General features: G+C 51.6%; 1 long non-coding RNA gene across 1 annotated transcript; it reads left to right on the forward strand.

The window, feature by feature from the left end:
• The first annotated feature begins 17,705 nt into the window (after window positions 1–17,705).
• On the forward strand, window positions 17,706–24,071 carry LOC123805452. The gene is made up of 3 exons (XR_006783312.1): window positions 17,706–17,843; window positions 22,094–22,190; window positions 23,509–24,071. It is a non-coding gene; the product is annotated as an uncharacterized LOC123805452 (long non-coding RNA).
• The last annotated feature ends 293 nt before the right edge of the window (window positions 24,072–24,364 follow it).

Raw genomic sequence — 24,364 nt, forward strand, 5'->3', positions numbered from 1 at the left:
ACTCTACAATAATATCTCCAGAACAATAGCAGGTATGGCCCCTGTTCTCTTAACCTTTTTTTAATGACATTCAGCACTAGTCTTGGAGTGGGGGCATAGGAGCTTCCCTGTGGACTGTGTTGTGTGATAGTTGTAGGCACCGTCTGAAAAGTGGCTGTGGTAACTAAAGAAATGGGAAGCTAAAATAAATAAATAAATAAACAATAAATAAATAAATAACGCCTTTCACCAGGCTTGAGAACACCTAGACGCAAGCCCACCAAAGACTTCCTTCACCATCGTAGTCGTCATTCCAGATAACAGGCACAAAACACATTTTAGAAGCTGGTGATGGAAATCACACGGAACGGTCGCTCCTTACATTGTTTTATCGAGGAACATGGAAGCCTGTCCAGGGTGCAATTTGATTCCTGGGAAGTTATTCTTGTTCTTTTCCTGTGGCTGCTTGTGGTGACCCAGCGGTGCTGCTGCCACCAGAGATCTCTGGGAGGGAGCTCTGCTGAGAGACGCAAGTTCACGGGCTCGTGAAAACACGCAGAAGGGGCCGCTTCTGCTCTCGATGCACAAGAACACTGGGGTCAAGGTCAGGAAATCTCCGGATGTTCTCTGGCTTTGTGTGGTCATTTCAGGGGATTCAATTCACCTTTGTGCTTCTGTTCCTTACTTCTATATTTTTTTAAAAAGTGACTGTGTACTTACCTCAGTGGGGCTAAGGAATCAAACTGGGAAATCTGTGTGACAGCTTTTCAGCTTCTCAGTGACCAGCCAGACACGAGAAAGCACTGGGTATATGTGATACCCGTCAGGTAGTTGGGCACAGCGAAACATACAACTAAAAATACAGACTTTCGGTTACATTTTGAAAGGGGTCAGAGCCAACAGCTTGGACACATGGAGAGAAGGGGCTCCCCCTGCTGTCACAGCGAAGACGTGTGTTGTCTCTCAGGCCTGCGTCTGGGTGTAAAGCCTCCCACCAGATGCTCTGTGAAGTTATCACCACCTTGGGGCAGGTACAGTCCTATTGGAGATAAAATAAAAATGCAGGCCACAAATAAAGGAAATGGGTATTTTTCTTAAAAGTGTCTGCGCTCAGATGCATTTAGTGAAAGATAATTTACGTAAGTCCCTTCGTGGTTTGAAAAGCCGGGGTGGTATTTGTGTGGCTGCTGGCAGGTAGGAAAGGGGGTTGGGGGTGTGAGGATGTATTTGAACATATGGCCTTTTTAAAAATAATCAAAAAACTTATGTGAGTTGAAAAATAAAAGGACATCTTCACTGAATTTTGACCTCAGTAAAAACGTTGGGTTTATAAAAAATAATTACATTTTCTTGTAAATCACAGTTCTCTACACGTGGACCCTCAGAGACCATGAACCCCACACACTTGTGGCAGTGGAAGGAGCTCATTCGAGGTCTTGTTGACAAACAGTACCCAAGTTGAGGGTCAGCCATGACCAGACTGGGCCAGGGATCATCCATCTGTGAGTCTGCCGGGGAAGTGGGGGGGAAGTTGAGAACTCCCACAGAATTAGGTTGAAACTTATCGTGGACGAAAAGAATTACAAGCAGGAGAAAAGGTGGTGCGTGCAAGAGTCGAGATATTAGAGAGAAAAAGTTACACGAAGGGAAGCAAGAACAGGTCGTAGTTACTCTCAATCACTCACTAGTTCACTTAATCTTTCTCTTCACAAACCTCTCTCGCCATAAAGCATGCGGGCTCTGGAATCGGAGTGCCCATGCTTCAGCTCCAGAGCCCCCTCTTTTTAACCCTGGTGTCGAACGCTCTCATCTCCACTGGGTTACCTGCGGGCCTCCCAGTGTTGCTGGGGGAACTGATCAACAGGAGTATGTAACGTAACAGGCAGACCGAGATGCGCACCACATGGGAGGTGCCGCTGAGTTAGGTGGTCAGCCTGGTAGTCATCCCCGGGGCTGGGCCGAGGGCTGGAGTCAGGTGGCTGTGAGAAGACCGAGCCTTCAGCTGGCTTCCAGAAGCCCTTTCTTCATTGTCTCGCCCCACTGGCCACTCTTCACTGCCTCCTCATCTCACCACCTTTTGGAGTGCCCCAGGCTCCATCCTATTTCTTCTATTCATTCTGTGGCACGTATTTTATAGAGATGGAGATAGGTAGATACTTATTTCAATAAATTGGCTCATGTTTCCGTGGGAGCTGGTGTGTCTACAATTGTAGAGTGGGCTCGGCGGCTAAAATTGCACGGATAAGTTGATGGCGTAGTCTTCAGTCTGAAGTCTGCAGGCTGGAAGCTCAAACAGGGTTTTTTTTTTTTATGTTACAGTCTTGAGGGGAACTTCCTCTTTGGGAAACCTCAGTCCTTGTCCGTAAGGCCTTCAGCTGATTGGACGAGGCCCACCCACATTGTGTAGGGCAATCTGCTGTCATCTGATTTGAATGTTAATTACATCTAAAAATACCTTAAAGCAACATCTAGACAGGTATTTGACCAAACTGCTGGGTACTCTGGCCTAGGCAAGCTGACATACAAGATTAACCATCATGGTCCTCTCTAAGGTTTCTCTTTCTGCCCTGGCCAACCCAGACCGTGATGCTATCAGTTATGATGCTTTTAGGTGCAATGTCACAGAACATCCCATTTAAGTATGCTTAAACTATAAAATGAACTTGTTGGCTCTTGGGAATGGAAAATCCCACAGGCAGGCCAGCTTCAGGTCTGCCTCCCTTCAGACCTGAGCCTCATCTCCCCCTGGTTCCCTTGGCTCTGCCTTCCTGGTGTTGATGTTATCTTCACGCAGGCCTCCCTAGAGATTTAAGATGATTGATATGCTTCCTCGTTCATATCCAAGAAGAAAGGGCAGAGGATCCCTTCCAGAAAAAGTGCCAAGCTTCTCTCTGATTGGCTTGGTTCTGACATCATCTTGTGGCCAAGGGAATAGCCTGCTCTGATTGGCTTAGGCCTCCCCATGTCCTAACCAATCCCAGGGAAGGAGGCAGATTGCCCTGACTGGCATCTACTTTAAGGTCTTCCCTAAAGCCCAGGGTGGGATCAATCCCAGCACAACTAGTGGCTGCTACAGTGGCCGAGGAGTGGATTCAATGGTGGGAGATACGTTTGTACTCCAAAGCAGGGTGGTGGCATTGCGCAAACCAGGGGCACCTGCAACACGGAATCCTATGGGGACAGTGCCATATACATGCACACTGGGCTGAGTGGTCTCAGGGTCACAGGCAGCAGCTCTGACCCAAAGAGAGGACAGCTGCCCGGAAGAAGGGGCGCTCCCCCTGCCTCCTGTGGTTGTCAGGCAGGGCCGTCAGTCCATAGGGCAGGATGGCAGGTGGTTGACTGGCAGACCTGTCCTCGTGTCAGACCTCCTTGTTCCAGATCTGTTTGCTTCTCCGCCACTGAGGGAGTGATCCCCAGGGCTGCAATCACAGCAGCCAGCTTTACAGCTGTCAGGACTGGGCAGACTTTGAGCCGATTGACCCCAAGGGGGACATTGCACGCTGTTCTGATGGGGAGGCTCAGCAGGGGCAAAGCATGCAGGAGAAAGGTGGCTGGGAGGCATGCCGGGGCAGCCCAGGTGTGGGGTTGTCTGAGCTTCTGACCTGTAATTTGTTTTTATTTAAACACACACACACACACACACACACACACACACTTGAAGTGGCAGGCCTTATTAACAAGCTGGAAAATGCCTCTTTTGCCTGCCCCTCCCTGTGTGTGCCACCTCCCTCTCCACCATGCTGCCACTGCAGTGCCTGGCACAGGCATGTCACAGTGAGTGCCAGGGGAGGGGACTGCTGCGCCCTCACTGAAGAGTACACGGGTTCTGCGAGCACAGTGTTCTCTGCACAAGGCCCAGCCCGGCACACTCACCCCTCCACCGGCCCCCGTGTGGCGAGGGGCTTCCAGAGCCTGAGCAACTGCGTCAGTGCGGTGCTGCAGGGACCAGCACCCCATGCTGGACCCTAGAGAGTGGGAGCAAAAACCTGTGCTTTTTCTTGAAAAAGAGCTTCATGCCTGGCTAAGGACAGAGGCGCTTGGGGGCCAAACGTAGTTGGGGTTGACACACGTGTGGCCCCAGAAACAGGCCGTCACTCTAAGTTGTGCAGAAAAGAAACATTCTTCTCCTGAACACACCCACAATGCTTTGTGATGCAAGAGGCCTTTGCTTCTCCTGGGTCGTTGATCCTCAAAACAGCCTACAGAACAAATGTGTGAGAAGCCCTTTTTACAGAACAGAAAACTGAGGCAAAAAAAAGGTCAAGTGACTTTAGAGTTATAGTCACTAGAGAAGCCTCTATTTATTTATTTTTTAAAAGATTTTATTTATTTATTTTTAGAGAGGGAAGGGGGGGGGAGAAACATCAATGTGTGGTTGCTGGGGGCCATGGCCTGCAACCCAGGTATGTGGCCTGACTGGGAACTGAACCTGCGACACTTTGGTTCGCAGCCCGTGCTCAAAGAGAAGCCTCTATTTAAACCCAGATCATCTAGCTCTAAATCCCATGGTTTTACACGCCCCCACCCCCTGCCACTTTTTCAGCATTTGCAAGTAATACTCTCGGGCCTTATCAGTGCAGGAGATACTAAGATGTGTCTCAGACTGGCTGAGATGCATCCCAGCCTTTGCCTACCCACCATTCCCCTCTTCATGCTCAGTTTGCTGATGGAGGAGTCACGTTCCCTGCCGTCTTCATCCTCCCGGTGCAATCAGGAAGCCGAGCCAGAAGGGTTGAAATGATTAGCTCGGGATCATTAGAAGAGGAAAGAATTTATATTCACAGTGACTGTATTTCTAGTCCATTGATTAGGCAATTTTGCTTTTATGAATCAATTGTGTTGATTGCTGTGCTGAATTACATGTGGGCTTGCTATCGCAAAGAAAACATAAATTATTAGCTATAAAATCCATACTGGCCGTGCATGGAGCAGGGCAGCCTGTGGAATACGTGTTTCTGATTTCCTCTTCCTGATTTCTGTCTAGGCTTTCTCAAGGGCGCTCATGAATTCCTGAGCTCTGTGGGGGCCTGTGGCAGGCTGATCCAACATCAGGTTGGCGAGCGACAGCATTAAACTTCCATTGTAGTTGCAGGGTAGCGTTCAGGGTACTTCAGGGGAAATAGCGATGACCACGCCTACCCCGAGCCTCTGCAGCTCCCCTTGGAAGGCAAGGCGGTTTTTAAAAATCTGCATAATCACCTTTGGAGACGGTAACAACAAAGGCACCAACAGCCTCATCTCTTGCTAATGTGTTAAATTTTTCTCTGAGGGTATACAGAGGTCATTTCGAAAATTGTGCATTTTTCACTGATTAATCTCAGTGGATTAACTCTTGCCATAGCAAATATGATAATGCCCAACAATTGTAATTAATAATCAGGGACCTGTGTTTCATAAGAGAGTGTTTTAAAAGCCAAATAATCACTTTTAAGAGGACACTACGGGATTGGATAGGGCAGAATCGGGGTGGAAGAAGGGAAGGGAAATCGAAAAACAACAGTGGATGCGGTGCTCAGGGGACTAAAACCTTGAAAGACTGGTGTTTTGTCATTAAGAACAAAGGGGAAGGTATTTGGCTTTAATACTACGGGATTTTCAGGATTCTAGATACCAGAAGTTTCACAAATTAATTCATTTGACAAACGTTTATTGTATGCATCCTGTTTGTTGAGGCACTGAGGAGTTTAGATTATTATAATTTTTTAAGATCTAGCAGTCTCGTAGTCTACAGAATAAGAACTGGACCACGAGGGAGAGATTTGATGAGCGTGACAGAAAAGGAGAAAGTGGGGGAGAGAGAAAAAGAAAAAAGGAAAGAAGTAGCAGCAGCCGCCACGGCAAACAAAACGCCCATTGCAAACCCCAATTTTCCCAAATATGTATCATATTTCTTAATTAATGCCTGTCTAATTTTCCTCAGCAGAGATCAGTCACGCACAAGCCTATCACACAACACAACCTCTGTAAGTTCCTCCCCCGGCAGGTGCTGTGAGGAACACATGATAAATACGATTCAGACCTTGTTCTCGAAGAACGCAGGATCTGTTTGGAAATTGTAGGCTGAAGCACACAGCGTGGCTGTGATCTAAGGCAGCGTTTGAGCAGAGGCAGCGGGGCTGGGCCCACACTTCGGGTGCACGCTTCCTGGGAGGGAGTGGGCAGGAGCGGAGGCAAAGGAAGGCTTCGTGGAGAAAGCTGACAGAGGGAGGCTCAGAGGGGGCACGCCAGAGGGGAGACAGGGATGGCAGAGTGGAAATGAGCACCGTAGGCTTGGGCCCAAGAAGATCATGGCTGCTGCAACTGCAGGACAATTGCTGGGGCGGGGGATGGTGGAATGAAGTTTGACTGAATGGGGTGAGGTGGGACTTCCGAGCCCAGAAAGTCACGCATATGGGGGCTCGGGGGTTCATAAGGACAGCAGCCGGTCAGGTGGCCCTGGCAGAGGTATTGATGAAGAATGGAGCAAGACAGCTCCTGGGTCCTTAGGTCAGTCCCATTCAAGGGCACTGGCCCGGGAGGTGGCAGAGAAGGAGCCAGCAGAGGAGACGTTTCCAAGGAGTTCATAAGGCTTGGAGATGGAGCTGAGTTGGAGCAGGGACCAGGGGTGGGGACTCCAAGGCCAAAAATAGGGGCCACTGACCTGAAAGGGCCAGATAGGTGAATAGAAATGACGTGCTGTTGAACTTGCTGTTGAACTCAGCGCCAACACAAAACCTGCCCCCCGGCCCCGCCAATGAGGCAGGATGTGTAGTCGGTGATAGAAGCATATCAGACAGGAGCCCGGGGCAGGGCCCCAGGTGCCAGGCAGTGGAGGCGGGGAGCCCATGAGTCTGGGCGCTCAGAAGATGCTGTGGTCGGCCACCCTAGGGTCCCCGCGTGGATCTGCGCGGCAGGATCTGGGCCTCTCCGTTCACTCCTCCCCGCCACCCCCCCCCCCCGTATGCGCACTTGCTCGTGTGCAGGCACCAGGCGCCGAGCTGGGTGCCCTGGCATCAAGGAGGAGGACGTGATCCAGGTGGCAAGGAAGCTCAGCCTCCCAGGGACCGTGCAGATCAACAGGTTTTCAGAACTGGAACCAGGAGCGCTAAATCCGAGGAAGGCACCCGAAATGGCCGGTTAGGGTGTTTATTCCAGGCTGCTGGTTGTGTCGGAGTTGAAGGCAGTAAAGATTTCAGAACTCTTCATTCCCTGCAGGAGCAGAGATAGCATGATTGAGGGCTGGACGTTTGTGTCCCCAAGTCCGACAGTTTAGAGTCGAGGGTGGCGTCCCAGCCGCCGGAGGACGTCAGCCTGCGTAGGCCCCCGGGAGGCCGAGCCGCAGAGCACGCTCCTGCCTTTTAAACTGGAGGAGAGCGTCAAGCAAAAGAGCACGGTCTCGTGTTTATCTTCACCCGTTCGGATACTTTTAAATACTGTTTCATGGGTGTGCACACGTGCCACGAAAGGCAGATTTCCTTTTCATCGCTTCCCGGCGCTGAGAGAGTGAGCTCGCCTCTCACGTGCGCTCAGTCACTCCAGGCCCGGGTAGCTTTCTTCCCGGTGCCAAGTGTCAGCACGGACCCACTGCGCGCCCGCCATGCGAGCGCCAGCGTCCACCACGCATGCGTTAAAGGTAAGCTCCCGCATCAGCTCTGCTTCCCGCTGTCCGAAGGCTCGTGTGCCAGGAGTCCCAGGGCCTGGAAGCCTGGACCTCATGGAGGAGACTGGGGCTGGAGTCAGCTGTTCAGCTGCTCCCAGACTCTGGCCCTGCAGGGCTGCCCGGCACTTACAGCACAGACAGGAGGCAGGGGCCCTCGCCTCAGGGCCAGGCCTTAGGTGTGTGTGACCCTATTACCTTCATCCCCACAGCTTCTCTGACAGCACCCTCCCCCAGAGACATTCTTGAGTCCCAGATGCGTTGCACCAGACTGAGGGTAAGAGGCATGGGAAAAAGGAGTTTAGCAAAGTCAGTAATAGCCTAGATTTAAAAAAATATATTATTATTTTTAGAGAGAGGGGAAGGGAGGAAGAAAGAGAGAGAGAGAGAAACTTCAATTGTGAGAGAAGCATGAATCGGTTGCCTCTCACACGCCCAACCTAGGGACCTGGCCCATAACCCAGGCATGTGCTCTGACCGGGAGTCGAACCAGCAACCTCTCAGCTTGCAGGACAGTACCCAACCCACTGAGCCACACCAGCCAGGGCTAGCCTAGACATTAACATGAAAAAGTGTGGGTTCAAATTCAGCCTCCGCAGTGTAACTAGCTAGGTAATCTTGGACAGTTACCTAAGCCTCCGCTCCCTTATGGAGGCTGGGCGCGAGAACAGCAGCAGTCTCCCGGGGAGTCTGCACACACTGAGCTACGTAGAAAGGGCTCAGCACAGTCTCAGTGACCGGGTGCACGCTCAGTGCACGGTCCTCGGCTCCAGAGCCCAGAGCAGGGCTGCACCCGAGCTCAGGAGCGCCAGGACCACACAGCGCTGCCTGCACCCCTCTTTGCTCCTCTCCACGGCAACCCAACTCAGACACCAGCTACTGAAATACTAGACCTCACTGAGGGGGAGAACCACCTCTGGGGTACCTCCATGGCGCAGCGTGGACCTCACTTGGCCCTCCATGATTTTGTTTTAATTTTTGGGTTAGTCCAACAACTTAAAGAAGAGTGCCAACCCTACAGCCCACCCTCCCCCACACACGCACGTACACCACCCACCGAAAGATGGCTGTGGAGGAGGGAGCGTGGCAGCCAGAGGTAAGTCCTGCCCAATGAGCCTGCAGGAAGGCCCACAAAGAAAGAGGCTCTTTGCCAAAGGAGATTTTATTCTGCAGTTTCCAAAGGTAAGGGAACCCTTCCAACACTTTTTTCGCTTACAGGCTCAGAATTTAAACATAGGACACTGAGTGGCCAGAACCTTGGCCCACCCCTGACAGCCCGGGGCGTGTTGCCAGCACCAGGAGTTCGAGTTTCTGCCCAGTAGGCTTGTAACCTGAACTTTCTATTTCTACAAACCCCGTTCTCAGTAGCCAGCACGTATCCCGAGCCACAGAATTCTGAGAATTATTGCACTTGTCAGCTGCTCGGTCACACGGCCTGCAGCCTAGACGCTCGCGAGGAAGGCGGGATAGTGCTGGAGTTCGAGCCCATCCGTGTCATTGTCACGTAAAAGTCAGCATCTTTGTGACGTCACCCAAGGCTTGCCGTCATCACCCAGATGCAGACCACCAGGCCGGCCATAATTAGCCGATTTTCGGGATCCCTCCAGGCCTCCATGTGCAAGGACTGGTCACAAATTCACAGATACTTCGGATTTCTGCAGAACTTCACCAAAGAACTGACCACATGAGGAAAATGTAGTTTAGTGAGGATACTCTCTGACGCTTAGACAGTGCCTCAAAGAAGCCCTCAGATTCTACCTTAATTCTCAAAGCGTCACAAGACTCTGAGGCCGACTGTGAGTGACCGGCGGTGTTTGTCCCCACCCGCTGCAGGTCAATACAGAAAGGACCAGGCAGGGCTCTGGGACTCGGGCCGAGAACCCGGGGTTCAGGATTTGTACTTCAGTGTTCACTTTATTTGCTGAATTTATGTCTGCTACCTACCAGGGGCACAAAAATCTATGCGGAATGACTTTCTGTGAGCCCCGATTGGATGACCAGGGCGTCTGTGGGCGCAGCCGGGCTGTAAATAGATGTCGGTAGTGGACAAATATAGAAGGGGCTTGTGCTCGGCGATGCAGCTCTCCCACGCAGAGGCCCTGCTGGTATGCTCACTGGTCTGTTTGGAAGCTTTCTTCCTTTTTTTTTTTTTTTTTTTAGGTTCAGTTGCCTGATAGTACAAAGAGTCCTGTGTTATGTCTCAACACTACTATTCATACCCTGTGACCCATTAAGCACTGATTCCTTGGTTGGGGTTCTCCCAACATCTCGAAAAAAAAAAAAAAAAACAGGGAAAAAATAGCCCGGCTGGAAAAAAAAAAAAAGAGTTCTCATTTACAACCCTTAAGTCAAGAATTTAGAAACATGACCCCAGCCAAAGCCTTCAGAGGCCTGGTATCAAATGTTGTTATTTTTGGGTGGCTTGAAAATAAGGCCGGTTGAGGAGTGGACAAGGTGCCCCAGTGGCTGTGGCAGGAAGCCGGAGCCCCGGTGGGCGGGGGCTCTGTCGGGAGGGGTCCTTGGCTGGGCTGGGACAGCCAGCTGCCGGGCTGGCCCCGGGCTTCACCGGGGGACTTGGCATCCGGGCCGGAGGAGAACTTCACCTGCCCTCCGTCCACCGCTCTGGCCACCTCCCTCCTCTGCGGAAGGACAGGGACGCCAACGTTTCCCTCCGGGTTGCCCGCAGGCGACTGGGCACTCCTTCCTCTCGGGGACCCTGGGAAGTAGACCTCAGGGAAGTTTAAAACCCATCCTCCTTCAGTGGACAGAGCTGGATTTAAATAGGCAGCATTCAGAAGTGAATTGCCTCCCCCTTTTGGGAAAGATGCCCACTGGAGATATTTTTATACTCCGTCTGCCGTGGGTGAAAGGGATTCCTGGCTTAAGATGTCACCGGCACTGCGTCCCCCCCGGCCCCACGGGGTGTGTCAGTGTCAGAGCCGAGGCGCTGCCTATGTTTGGGAACACAGCTCACTTGCCCTGGCCCGCCAGGTCCCTCTTCCCAGCACACGTATGGAAATACACACGGGAAAGCGCACATGCATACACATGGGCACAGACACGCTCAGATGGGTGTGCACAAGGGCACACATGGACACACATGTGGGCACACATGCACGCATGGGCACACACATGGGCACACGGGCACACATGCCCGCCTGGCTCAGATGGCCATCTGCTGTGTCATGGACTTCCGCCATGTGCTTGGAAATTGTTTGGTGGGGGGGAGCGTGAGACGTGTGGGTGAGACCCCTTTGCGAAGGTAATAGCTGAGAGAGAGATCGAACCAACCTTCTGAGCGTCCACTGGAGGGAGAGGCAGGGAGCCTGAACTCCGTCCTTGCGTTATTCACATGCCCTCAGGGTTACCTTAGATGAAAAGGTCTTTAAAATATTTAGACTCAACTCCCCTTTGTAAGAAGATGGATGTTTAACTGCCTATGAACCCTGTAAAACACAAGACTGTCTATTCCTGGCACAAGTACCAGTGTGGGCGTCTCCAAGACTGCTTCTGGCCCCGCTGGCCCCACGGCCTCGGTGCCCACCGGCCCTTCCCACCGCCATTCTGCTCATCCCGAGATCCGGCCCCAGCACTGGTGCCTCCAGGGCCGCCCAGTGAGGGCGCTCACCCCGTCTGAGCGTTTGTGTCTGAGCAGGGGCTGCAGGGGCGAGTGTGTGCGGGCACAAGGGGGGAGCACTGCTCGCCAACACACTCAGGGTCGCACGTTCGACAGGGGGACCTTAGAAGGGGTGAGAGAAAATACCGGGAAGTGGGGAGCGATGGCTAGGAAAAGTACCAAAGCTGGATTTCAAGTGTTGTAATGGGCCCACTTAAGGGCTTCATGTTAAGGCCCGTGGGAAGCTGCCACTTTAAGGAGAAGGGTGTCTGGTTCCTTGCGTCCAAAGCAGTATAACTAACCTGGTGGCCCAGAAGGGTTTGTCAATGAACGACTGAATATTTGTCATCGGGCAACTGTTGCAGAGAGCTCTGGTGACGTCTGCTACAAGGTTCGTTCGTGTTACGTTTCGCCCCGCCCCCAACTTCATACAAGGAAGCCCTCGCCCCCAGTGGGAAAACGGTGTGTGGAGGCAGGGCCCTTAGAGGAAATTAGGTGTCAATGAGGTTGTGAGGGTGGGACCCCAAGGAGGGCATTGTGGTCCGTAAGGAGAGGAAGTGAGACCCCTCTCGGCCACGCGAGGACACAGTGAGGAGACAGCCCCTGGGTGTGGGCTCCCCCAGGAATCGAATCTGCCGGCCCCCACAGCTGGGAGAAGCCGATGTCTGCTGCTGAAGCCGCTCCGTGGCGTTCTGTGCCAGCAGCCCGATGAGACGAACATGGAAGCCATCCTAAACGCGTCACTGTAAATGAAGTCATTGTCTGTCCAGAGCCTAGTTCCTCATCAGAGGCACAGGCAGGGTGAGCGGACGTGGACCTGACCACCCTCTGGGAAAAGGTCCTTCTCAAAGACGGGCTCTCCGTCCACCCCCACCCCAAACCCCCCGGGGGAGGCGTGAGTCTGCGACCCTGGTCCCGAAGGAGCAAACTCTTCACCACACATCCTACAGGGGGTCGTGGAGGCTTAGGATGGGGTCGTGTGAACCTAATGCACAACGACTTTCAATGACACTGTGCTGTTCTGCCTTCACAATGCAAAGCAAGCGTTCCATGGGGTTTTGACTTAGCATAACGTGGGCTCATGAGTTCCTGTGGGTTGACGGGCAGCTGCATTCCTCCAGGAGCGATGTGGGCTGTCTCTCTCCCTGTGCTGGGGGCACTGCTGGGCGTTTTCATATATGTCCTCTCCTGTGCCAAGCCGTTCAGTTTTCTCAGGAATTTCGTCTTGGACTTGGCCCTTTTGACGGACTCTTGATGGTCTGTACGAAGTTTGGAGAGCACAGCCGTTGGATACAAGAGATGGGCACCTTGTAAGTGGTGTCTTCATATACTAGAAGGAAAAAGAAACTCACTGTCTTTATTTTCATCTAGAGCAAACGAACTTGAACTCTTTCTGCACATGCCAAACAGTCTCAAGTCCGCTACAACACATACAATGTCCGTGCAGCTGCTCCCCCTTCTCCTGAAGGGGGTACATTTCAGGAACCCCAGTGGATGCCGAGAACCAAAGCCAGTGCCGAACCCTGTCCACGCTGTGTGTTTTCCTGTACATACATATGTACATACATATTTGCATGCATGCATGCATGCATATGTGCACACATAAGATAAAGTTTGTGTAAATTAGGTATAGTAAGAGGTTAACAATAATAATAAAGCAAAACATGGATGACAGTATTCTGCAATAAAAGTCATGCAAAGGTGCTCTCTCCCCGGTAACTGGGCGGATGCTGGGTGGGAGGGTCTGCAGTATGGATACGCCAGACAAAGAGGTGATTCATGCTCTGGGCAGGATGGGGAGAGACGGCATGAGACTTCATCACACTGTTCCGAAAGGTGTGCAATGTAAAAGGTATGAACTGTTTATTTCTGGAATTTTCCACTTAATGTTTTCACAGTAACTGCAGCCTCAGAAAGCAAAACTGTGGTTCAGGTGGGGGGGACTACTGTATATATGTAATTTCCTATGGAAGGAAGATGTAATCTTTGTCTATGCTTCTCCTTCCCAATAACTTTTAAATTTTTTTTCTTTTAGATAGAAGTGAAGGGAGGGAGAGAGAGAAGGAGAGAAACATCAATGTGTGGTTGCCTCTCGAGTGCCCCCTACAGGGGACCTGGCCTTCAACCCAGCCCTGTGCCCTGACTGGGAATCCAACCGGCGACCCTTTGGTTCGCAGGCCGGCACTCAATCCACTGAGGCTCACCAGCCAGGGCATCCCTCCCAGTAATTTCTAACTTCAAGAGTTGGTTTCCACCCAAAGCAACAACGGAGCAGAGAGCTGAGAGGAAGGCAAGGCCCCAGCACGCTCTGTAATGCCCGTGTGCTGAGGGGTTTGCTCCAGACTGTGTCTGGGGATGCTGGAGCCTTGGAGACTGTGCGCCTTAGCCTCCAGCTCCCAGTTTGGACATGTCTGACACTTCTTGATGCCAGTAAAGTCTGGAGCCACACCAAGAAGGGAATAGCCTTGGTCAAAGCTCTAAAATCTTCTTATTCCTGAAGCGTCCTTTCTGGAGCATGTGTTTTGTCTCGAAATTAATGCATTTAGGTAGAGGGAAGGCCATCCTGAACAAAATTAAAACTTTCCCCTCCAAAACCCAAATCCTGTCATCCCTAAGGACCCTTCTTCCAGCAGCACCAGCCCCCCCGGCAAGTCCCAGTGCCCTTGAAGGCCGCCTCTACTTCGTGGCTGAGCGAACCATCTTCGGTTTGGGGGCAAAGCTCGGGAAGTGACTTGGAAGGCATGCCGCGCTCTGCCGCAGCCACCAGGGAGGCCCGTTTGCTGGGGTCCAGGCTGCCCGCTCTTCCCCTTCCCCTGACCTCGCCTCAGCAGGAGCCTGGGTCCACTTCCTCTCCTTGCTGCTCCCTGCCCGACTGTCCTCTCCACAGAGCCTTCCAGAAGGGACTTTCCGCTCCCATGGGCAATCACTGTCCACGTGACTGAGCCTGTGGACCCCATGACACTCACATACCCTTCTGGGTGATAGTTGTCGAATAAGCAAAAACAGTTCCTGACAATGCCGACCCCAGCCTTACTACAACTGCATCATACAGCCTTGGGCTTACCCACGAACACCCAGGGAACCGGTTAAAACCCAGATCCGGAGCCCGTAGCTCTAGGGTGCGGCCAGAGAGCCTGCATGTCCCACAAGCTTCTGGCAACACCAAGACCTTACTTTCAGGGGGAAGGTACAGACCTCAAGGTCCCCGAGGCCCGTGCCTGAAGTTGACCTTGTGTCCTCCGATGTAGCATGGTAGCTGGTACACAGAAGGGAGATGAGAAGAGAGAGTGCAGATTATGGGTTTTCCAGTGGGTAAGTTTTTGGTGCTCTTGATGTTCAAAAGCGAGACCGGCACAGGAGAAGCAGGCGTGTGACGGAGGCCGTGGCCAGTACTCTGAAAGAAGGCTCCGTCCCAGCTCCTCTGGCGGCAGCGGGGGCGGGAGGGGGGTTCTTCCTAGCTCTCCACAGATGGCCTCTTGGTCCTCAAGGCTTCCTTCCTGTTTGGCACATCCCTGGGAGAGCGCCAGGATCCTCTCAAAGGCTTGGGAGCTGTGATCACTGCAGAAAGCAGGCCTCTGATCACACCTGCTTTTATCTCGAGTTCCCGGACCGAGCGGGGTGGCTCCCTGTCCTTGGAGAGCTTCTGATGGGCAGCGCTTCCTTTGGAAAGTGATAGAACTCTTCTGCCTGCAGAGTTTGCATTAAAGCCTCGAGACCCTCGGCTCTTTTCATCTCTGCCCCTCCTAATTTATAAGACAAAGCCCCGAGTGTTTGATCTCTAAAATACATCTTGCCAACAGCAAGCCGGTCCGGGGAGCGGCTCATCAGACAGGGAGCTTTCATCTTAAAGAGCGCGCAGCGCCGGGGACGCCGGGCGGTGAGCCTGTCCGCAGGTCACAGGGAGTTGTGCCCGCGCACATCCTTACCGGCTTTAGAAAAAACACTCTCTAAATAAACAATAGTTTCCAGCGGGAAACTCCCCTAATCCCAAGCCACTTTGAAAATAGAAAAATGAAACAAATAAGCCAGAAAATTGTTCTAACACATTGTTAATACCTACTGTTATACTCAACTAGTATTATTTAGTTGTATTTTTCTGTCTTTTTTCTTCAAATGTGCCTGTTTTCACGTGTATACTAATTTTTACATAATTCTGATGCATGATATGTATAAATGGTATATGCTGCTTTTTTTCACTTGAGATTTGATCTGTCATGGGTATTGTCCACGTTATTATAGCCTGTATCACCATCATTTTCATTTCTGCATAATATTCCACGAAGTGGATAGGCAACACTTATTAACTCAGTTACTAATGCAGTTAAATGTGTGAGGCCTTTTAGTTGTTTCAAAGGTTTTGCAAATACAGTTGTGCTAATCATGTAATTTAGCAAGTATCTCTCTTTTTTTAAAGATTTTATTTATTTATTTCTAGAGAGGGAAGGGAGGGAGAAAGAGAGAGAGAGAGAAACATCAATGTGTGGTTGCTGGGGGCCATGGCTGGCAACCCAGGCATGTGCCCTGACTGGGAATCGAACCTGCGACACTTTGGTTCGCAGCCCGTGCTCAATCCACTGAGCTACACCAGCCAGGGCCAGCAAGTATCTCTTTACACATGGCATACCACATCTTCAGATTACCCAGTGAGCTTGACACACAACAGATTTATTAATCCTGACATTTTAAAAGGATACGGAACCGGGGGACACAATGAGAGCATTTACCAAAGGGTCTGGGCAGCAGGCAGGGGGCAGACACGCCTGGGGCCTCAGCCTGGGAGAGGGGACCAGGCGGGAGACCCCCCACTGCCAGAGTCCCAGCCTTCTCGTCTGCCCTGGATAGTGCCTCCCTAGCAGGACTGAGGGGATGACAGGGAAAGCCCACGAAAGCACTCAGTAGGTGCCGGTCCCCAGGGAGCACTCGGTCAAAGCCAGAAAACACTGCGGTGGCAGCCACCAGAGCGGGCTGTCGCTGGGCCTGGGGCTCGAGTGTCCTGTGTCCGGGCATTTGAAAGCCGTCCACTCTGATACGTCTGCACAGCACCCGACAGGGAAACATCTGCAGAGCCACTGCTGTTCTGTGAGTGAAAATTAGCAAAATGCCAAACGGGGAGGAATCTGATCATTCGGAAGCCTGTCTGGGATATTGTTTGGCTAGTAATGTCTGGGTGAGTAATAAGAGTGAACATGTACATTTAAAAATTATATATTTATTTAATAAAATTTATTCCTTGCCTTTGTTTCAGCAAGATAATTAACTACATTCTTACAATCAAGATTGTCACATTCTGTGATTCATTGGTAGCCTTGACCTAACAGGTTAAAAATAAATGTAATTCTGTTAAAATATATGAAATTTGACTATATTTTCATCAATACATTAATGTTACAAGTTAAAATTTAATTATCTTAGGTATGTTTTCTGAAAAGCTATTTTTCTCCCGAAATACTCAAAATGATCTATTGCAGCCGAAATGCAAAATACAAATTACTTAGGAAAGATCAAAAGTTGACATAAAAGCATTTAAATAGATCTGAAAGGTTTTTAAATGTTTTAAATGATTCAATTCCACCTTATTGCATGTTTTTATAAAAATAGCAATGATCTGCAATTCTAGGAAAGTCCGTTTAGTTGTAAATGTCAAAAACTGGTTTTACACATCACTTGTTACATCTAGAACTATATTGTACACACAAAAAAATAAGAGAAATACGAGTTGTGTAACATTGCAGAATGTTGGCCGAAACACACACACAGCTGTTGCATGCACTTGTGTGACCTTCAGTCCCCCAGGGCCCTGCATCGGGACGCGAAGAGACCGAGGGAATGGGCCGGTCGGTCTGCTGGGAAATGAGCCACCAGGCAAGACTCGACTGCCTCCCTGCTGCCGCAGAGAAAGAGCTTTGCAAAGTGGTGCAGTGGTCTTTTCTCCCTTCCCAGCACTGGCGCTGCTCAAGGCCTCTCTCCCCAGCAGAGCCGTGGTCACTTCTGAGGGTGGTCGTGGTGCCCGCACGTCTTCTCCAGTGCCTTCTCGTTCAAGGACAGCAGATGGGAAGAGGGGCCTCTGGGGCCCGAGCAGAGTTGGCCACAGGAGTGTATGTTGAGGATGACAGGTGGCTGCGTCTGCACCGAGCACTACTCCTCGAGTGATGGAGTGCCTCTGTGTATTTTGGTGCGTGTGCGCGGGGAGCCCTTTAAAATGTGAGGCCTGGGCCAGGGCCTCCCTCAACCATCTGTCTGCAAAGGCAGGTTTGTGATAAAGACACAAGGGATGCTGCGGACAAATATTTATCAGGATGAGTTTTCTGCAGCGTGCAAACGTTCTTACAGATGCCGTTATCCACATTTGTTCCTCACTGACTTTGAATCTGTTCTGTAGCATTTCTCAATACTTCACCCCTCCTGGGTGGCTTAACTTTGAAACACTGGGCCTGCGCCAGTTTTGACATTGACTTGTGGGAGAGTGTGGAGGAGAGGAGGCCGCTCCTTTCTCACCACCTGGGCCGGTTCCAGGATGTGAGAGCCAGCCCTGACGCAGGGCTGCCCATCTGGGGAGAAGTCCCCCGTGACATGGCGGGGAAGGACAAAAGCCCGGAGGAGAAGGAGCAGGTCAGCTGGCCCAAATGCAACTCAGGCCGCCGCTGAGCATACTCACAAACCCTGAATCTCACCCCTTTTGCTTATTGTCTCAGAAGCTTTACTTCCGAGCTTTACTTCCTATCAGAAGCTTCCAGCCGTTTGTTAGGGGAACTCGACTCCAAGGAAATGGGGGGGAAGTGTCTTTGAATGCGAGACGGTTATTTTTGCAGCCTGATAATAGTATCGCTGTCTGGGCGCTGGGACTCTGGGCGGGGGTGGGGTGGGGCAGCGGCCTGAACTGGTGGGGAGAGGCCCCAAGTCCAACCCCACTAGCCAGCAGGGGTGATCCGTAGCCAGTGGTCTAGGAAATGGCAAACGGTTGTGAATCCTTTTAGTAAAACATCCACCTTTTTCTCCAGAAGTTGTCTGCACATGTGCCTTCTGTTTATCTTTGATTTCTGAAGAGCCTACCCTGTGTCACTTTAGGGTCCCCCTACACCTTGGGTTTGGTCCACTGTTTGAGTATCATCATTTCAAAACTGCAACTTTCTTTCTCGTTGGAGGGTAAAGCAGGGGCCTCATCTTCCCTCTGCTACTCCTTGGGCTTTAAATCATTCTTCCCAAGAACGTTTCAGGGAGTGTTTATTATGACCGGATAATTATATTCTGTGACCTCGATATCTATGGATTTCGGGAATAGAAAGACTGGTGGGATGGCAGGGAGAAGGGGAAGAGGATGACAAGGGTTCCCCATAGGAGGTGACAAGTCACTTCAATCACTCCCTTGTGCGAGCCCACTGTGCGCCTGAGCTGGTCCGGTGCCGACATCAGGGTGCAGCTCCTCCTGAGCTGCTTGCAAGTTAGAGGGAAGCAGGACGGAGCATGCAAACGACTGTCCTGTCCGTTACGGAAGGCCAGCGTGAAGCTGGGCCAGCGCAGCCCAGGCTGCCAGAGCTCTCCGTCTGGGTCAGGACTCGTTTCCGGAGCCTTTGAAGGAAAGAGAATGGGCAGCATCCCAGAGGCCAGAAAGAGCTAGCTGCCCCATAGCCAGGCACAGCCGGCGTGGATCTCAGCCATGCCAGGAGCGGGGCAGGGGGGGCGGCCTGGGACGTTCGGGCGAGACTCGTGTGCCCCCCCAATGGGAGGATGGTAAGTCTGCCAGCAAAGTGCACAACAGATTAAAGCGAAAGAGGCAGGAGAGGAAGAGGCCGCCGGGCTTTGTGGTGGCACCTTGGGAGGGAAGAAATGAGGTCTGAGCTAAGGGAAAACACGGGGCACCAGCCAAGGACGCGGGGATCTACTGGTTTGGGTACGACGTCATCAAAACCAAAGGCCCCCCGCTCCTGCGCACGCCCAGGTCTTGTGTGCACGTTTCCAGCATGCCTGTTACCCAAAGGCCATGACGTCAAGAACAGGATCTGCCACGCTTGGGTGCCAGGCTGGGGCACCCTGAGGCGTGGTCAGGGGTAGTGGACGTTTTGCGAGGAGAACAACACAACCTGTTTTGGGCCGAAGGTCGAGGTGACTCCCCTAAGCTTGGTTAATGAATAGCAGAAAATTCCAGCGGACCGCAGGAATGAAAGAAAGAGGGTCAACATGTGGGTGACAGTGCCAGAGACTGGGTGGGCAGAAGGAGGGCGACACCGGGACAGGTGAGACTGCACCTGCCCCAGGCCTCACTGCCACTCATTGCACGAGGCACAGAGAGGTGTGATTAGGGTCTGTGTTAGTGGGGGCAGCTGGGGCCCGAGTCTGAGGCTGCAGTGTGCATGCCGCACATCTACTGGGGAGTCCTTTGGGGTCCAGCGCCTGCTGGGGAGTGGAGGGAGCAGAGCTGGGGAGTGGGAGCCGTCAAACTGTGAGGCTGCTCAGAGCCTCGCCCAGTCCCTTGGGAAACCTGGGCTGGACGACCCTTGGGAGTCGGCCCCAGTAAGGCTAGACCACTGGGCCTCTGCGCCCAGCAGTCACCGGATGTGGCCGCTCCCAGGAAGTCGGGGGAGAAGGACCGCCTGGCGGGGGCAGGTTCCAGAGTCTCAGCTGTGGGAGCTCAGCAGCCACGCCCTCAGGCCCTGGGGGAAGGAGGGCCTCCATCCTGAAGGAGAAAGTTGGGAGGCGCATCTACTGCGCCTGGCCAGTAGATTCTGGAGGTTTGCCACCTCTGTTTTGAGACTCCTGGGGTAGAGGCTGGCAGAGGGACTACTGTCACCCAGGACTCTAAGCTCAAAAAGCTCAGGTGCTGCAGAGCCAGCAGGTGGTACAGAGCGGGCAAAGGCCTGGTGAGGGGTAGTTGAGAGTAGTGTTGAGGGCGAGGGGGCTGGAGGCAGAAAACTTGGTTTGCAGTCTGTCACTTACCAGCAGGTGACTTTGGGCATATGACTTCATCTCTTTGTCCCTCAGTTTCTTCATTCCTCAAATTAGGGACAAAAATAGTACTGACCTCATAGAGCCGTTGGGAAAGTAAGAGGGATGATGCATGCAAAGTGCTTGGTGCTGGCCCGGAATTAGAGGGCACCTCTTAGTGCCACCCTGTCACTGACAGTTTCACCAAACTTGAGGAAAGGCCTTCAAAAAATATTGGGGGCTGGAGTTTTAGCCCAAGAGGGAAGTCAGATCCAACTCAGAAGCAAGAGGTGTGTGTTCATGCAGAGTGGGGAACCTCAGCAAATGCCCAAGAGGGGGCTTTTCCTTCTGGCTTCTTTGGGTTCTTAACTACATGACTCATGGCAGAACCATCCCTATTAAAAATCCAAGAGTTACCCTGGCTGGTGTGACTCAGCAGATCGAGTGCCAGCCTGCAAACCAAAGGGTCACGTGTTCGATTCCCACTCAGGGCACATGTCTGGGTTGTGGGCCAGGACCCCAGTATGGGGTGTGCAAGAGGCACCCACACATTGATGTTTCTCTCCATTTCTTTCTCCCTCCCTTCTCCTCTCTAAAAATAAATAACAAACAATCTTTTTAAAAAAATCCAAGAGTTTTCTTCATTTTACCCTATTCCTATAGTTACATTTAATGACAAATTAAATTCTTGCTCTGTTTTCTCTACCTTGAATCCCAAGTCCTGGCTTTACCAGCTGTGTGGCCTTGCAAACGTCACAACCACTGTGACCTTCAGTCTCCTCCTCTAGAAAAGAATATGAATAACACCTGACCTTGCTCGGTTGCATTTGGAAGTAGTTTGTGAACTATAAAACGCAGTGCAGACGCCGCTGCAACCGGGGGTGGTCCCCTGATGGCTCTGGTTTTTGGACCATGATGGTCATGACCAACAGAGGCTGGAGAGGACAGCCACCAGGTAGTCAGCATGGAACGGTGAAAGTCTCTGGTGGAAACACTCTCTTTTGTGCCTTCACGTGCTAAGGGTCTTGTGTGCGCATGTGCCAGGCCTGGTCCGGGGCCCCAAAGGTGCAGATGGACACGGGACATGCTCCATGTCCTGCAGGCGCTCACGGCGGCTGCGTGGTCGTGGGTGTTAGATCCCACAGGTAGCATGCAGGACATGTGAAGGGTTTGCATGCGCCCGCCCACCTGCTATCCCCCAGCCCCTAAAGCACCTAGGTAAAGCCCTCGTGGGAACATCGAGGTCCTGCCAGGTGTGTGCCATCCTGACCTTCGGCATGATGGGCGTGGCCTCGGCATCTGGCCCAACACCTCGCCTGTGGGCTGTAACACCGAACACGCCGGACGTACGCGCATGCGCAACCTCTTTGCTAAGTCAGCTTTTCATGAACAGGAGTTTGAATATTTAACAAATTTTAATGTATCAATCTTTTATTGGTATTGCATATCTTTTGTTGAGGGGGTGGGGTCTGGCTTTTAAAAAAAACCTCTCTCCCCGTTCCATGGTCAGAAAGTTTGAAAAGTTGTCGTTTGACATTGAAATAGGAAATTTAACGAAAATCACCGTCGACGTGTTCTGTGAAGTAAGCATCCAGTGTCTTTTTTCCCCAGGTGTGTACATGTTTGGAGGACATTTCTGAGAGGAGAGGAAATGCGAATGCGTTAAAAGAAAGAACAAGCAAACAGAACTGGGTTAGAGGTTATAGGAGGTTAAGAGGAATCAGCCAGTCCCCAGAGTTTGTTAAGATGATGCCCTTCAGGCCCGGGGTGATGGTGGACACCCCCCTGCCACCCTGCCCTCTGGGCGTGTGTCACTTTGGGTCGAATTCAGTGTCTGCGTTGATTGGTCTGTGAGCCGGGTTGGATCATGCTGGTGAGAAATAGCATTTACATAAAAACCACGTTGCTAATCTGCCCATTCACCTTAACAACGCCTACAGGGTGTCTGGCGCTGGCGCACAGAAGGAATGAGGACGACCCCTGCCTTCAGGAGCTCCCAGTCTGAATAAGACACGGCCGCAGTGGTGTCCTCACCAGGTGGGAGCCCCTCGCCCTCCTCGCACCTTCCCAGTGTGCACCCTTCTCACTACGCTGCTCACTGCGTGCTCACGGCCCCTTTACACGTCCAGTGGAGATCCAGCGCAGACTCTGGGGCTCCCCCAGGGTGCACGGCTGCTGAACGCGGGGCCAGAAGAACACTCTAGATTTTTCTCTTAGTCCCGTGTTTTTTCCACTATGCTGTCTCCTGGTTTGATCTCAATTTTCTACAGGCTTTTGTATCAGACACTTAAATCTTCCCCTTAGTTTGTTTCTATCTCTCCACCTAGGGATCGGTCTGTATGCATCCATCTACCAAAATTGATGTGTTCCACCCTGGCTGGAGTAGCTCAGTGGATTGAGCGTGGGCTGCAAACCAGGCATTGCAGGTTCGACTCCCAGCCAGGGCACATGCCTGGGTTGCAGGCCATGACCCCCAGCAACCGCACACTGATGTTTCTCTCTCTCTCTCTTTCTCCTTCCCTTCTCTCTCTAAAAATAAATAAATAAAATCTTTTAAAAAATTGACCTGTTCCTTGTCCACCCATTGTGTACACACCCATTTCTGTGTGTGGATTCGTCTGCCCGTTCCCCTGCCTGTCCGAGTTGCAGAGTGGGGGGCGAGGAGAGGGTTGGGGGTAGTTTGAGGCTGCTTGAAACTGGCCAGACCCTCAGCTCATGGCCCAACGTCAAGTAAGCTACCTCATCTACTTGCACATCGGTAAGATGAGGGGTTTGGACCAGATGCTTCGTTTAAAATCCTTACCAAAGGCTACGTTTTTAGTGATTTTAGAGAGAGAGGAAGGGGGAGAGAGCAAGAGACAGAAACATGGATCGGTTGCCTCCCGGATGTGCCCCGACTGGGGATCGATCTCACAACCTAGGCACGCGCCCTGACCGGGATGACGCTCCAGCCCGCTGAGCACCTGGCCCAAGCTGGGCCAAATCCTTTTTAAAGGATAGCCAAGTTTTAATATAACGTCCTGTGAACTTGATTTTTCAGAGTGGTGTCTCACTCAACACTGTTTTATTCACTAATAGGTGACCCGCCTCACCTTTGCGCTCCTTCTGTCTGCAGCTACGCCCATGCTCTCTCCTCACTTGAACGGGGGAGGGGGTCCTCTTTGATTGCAACTGAGAAAAACAACCCAAACTCCTGCAAACACGAGACTCTAATTGGTTTACGTAGTTGAAGCACTGGGTTGATAATAGATCTGAAGGCACGACTAACAGAACCAGGGCCTCTGGACTGGAGCCAGGGATCCTAAGTGGCTGTGCAAACTTCCGATTACCTTTTTCTGTTTCTCTTTATCTGCAGATCTCATTCTCTTATGTCCAAGAAAAAGGCCTGTCCACACGCCAGGAAATAGGGCCCCTGGCAGCCCTAGGCAAGCAACTCCAGCAGAAAAATGCTTCCTCACGTCGTGTGTGCATCACTCAAAGCAAGGACGCTGGCTGACTGTCCTCCGCGGGGACCGCCTTCTGCTGGGGGGCTGGGTGATTCTGGCCACGGGCCCTTTCATCCACAGACTGAATAGAAGCTCGTGGAGTAGGATAAGGGCACTTCTCTCCCCACAAAATATGCTGAATGGACAAGGAAAAATGCTCTTTACACCCACTGATCAAATAATAAGTTTCCCGTGGGCAGAAAAACCACGTTAGAGAAACTAAGGCAGAATGATGGTTAGGATCACAGGCTCTGGAAACAGCTTGCCTGGGTGAATTCCAGCTTCGCAGTTACATGCTGTGGGACCTTGAGCAAATTATATATCCTCTTTAAGCCTCATTGATTTCATCTGTAAAATAAGGAGAACACTATTGCCTGTGTCAATAAGTTACTGTGAGGATTAAGTTGGTGTAATTGGCAAAGCAGAAAATAAGGTCGGCTATTATTACTATGACTACTGCTACTACCACTGGTATTAAGTGCATACAGCAAGTATATAATAAGTGATAGACTCCGAACTAACAATGCCTTTGACACCTGACCTAGAGCTGTCCCACCTCCCCACTAATTAAGGGCAGCTGAACACTGGACAGTGGCCCATGATGTGGCCGGCCATGGACTTCAGTTAGCGGATTGCGATGCTTGGCTTGTCCTGAGCCACGAACCAATGGCTCTGCCTTTCTTGTACCTACTATGGGCCCTATCCGACAGGAGAGGAGGCTGAGGC

Source organism: Phyllostomus hastatus, unplaced genomic scaffold (assembly GCF_019186645.2).
Source record: "Phyllostomus hastatus isolate PE091 unplaced genomic scaffold, TTU_PhHast_1.1 phas_contig_148, whole genome shotgun sequence".
NCBI lineage: Eukaryota > Metazoa > Chordata > Mammalia > Chiroptera > Phyllostomidae > Phyllostomus > Phyllostomus hastatus.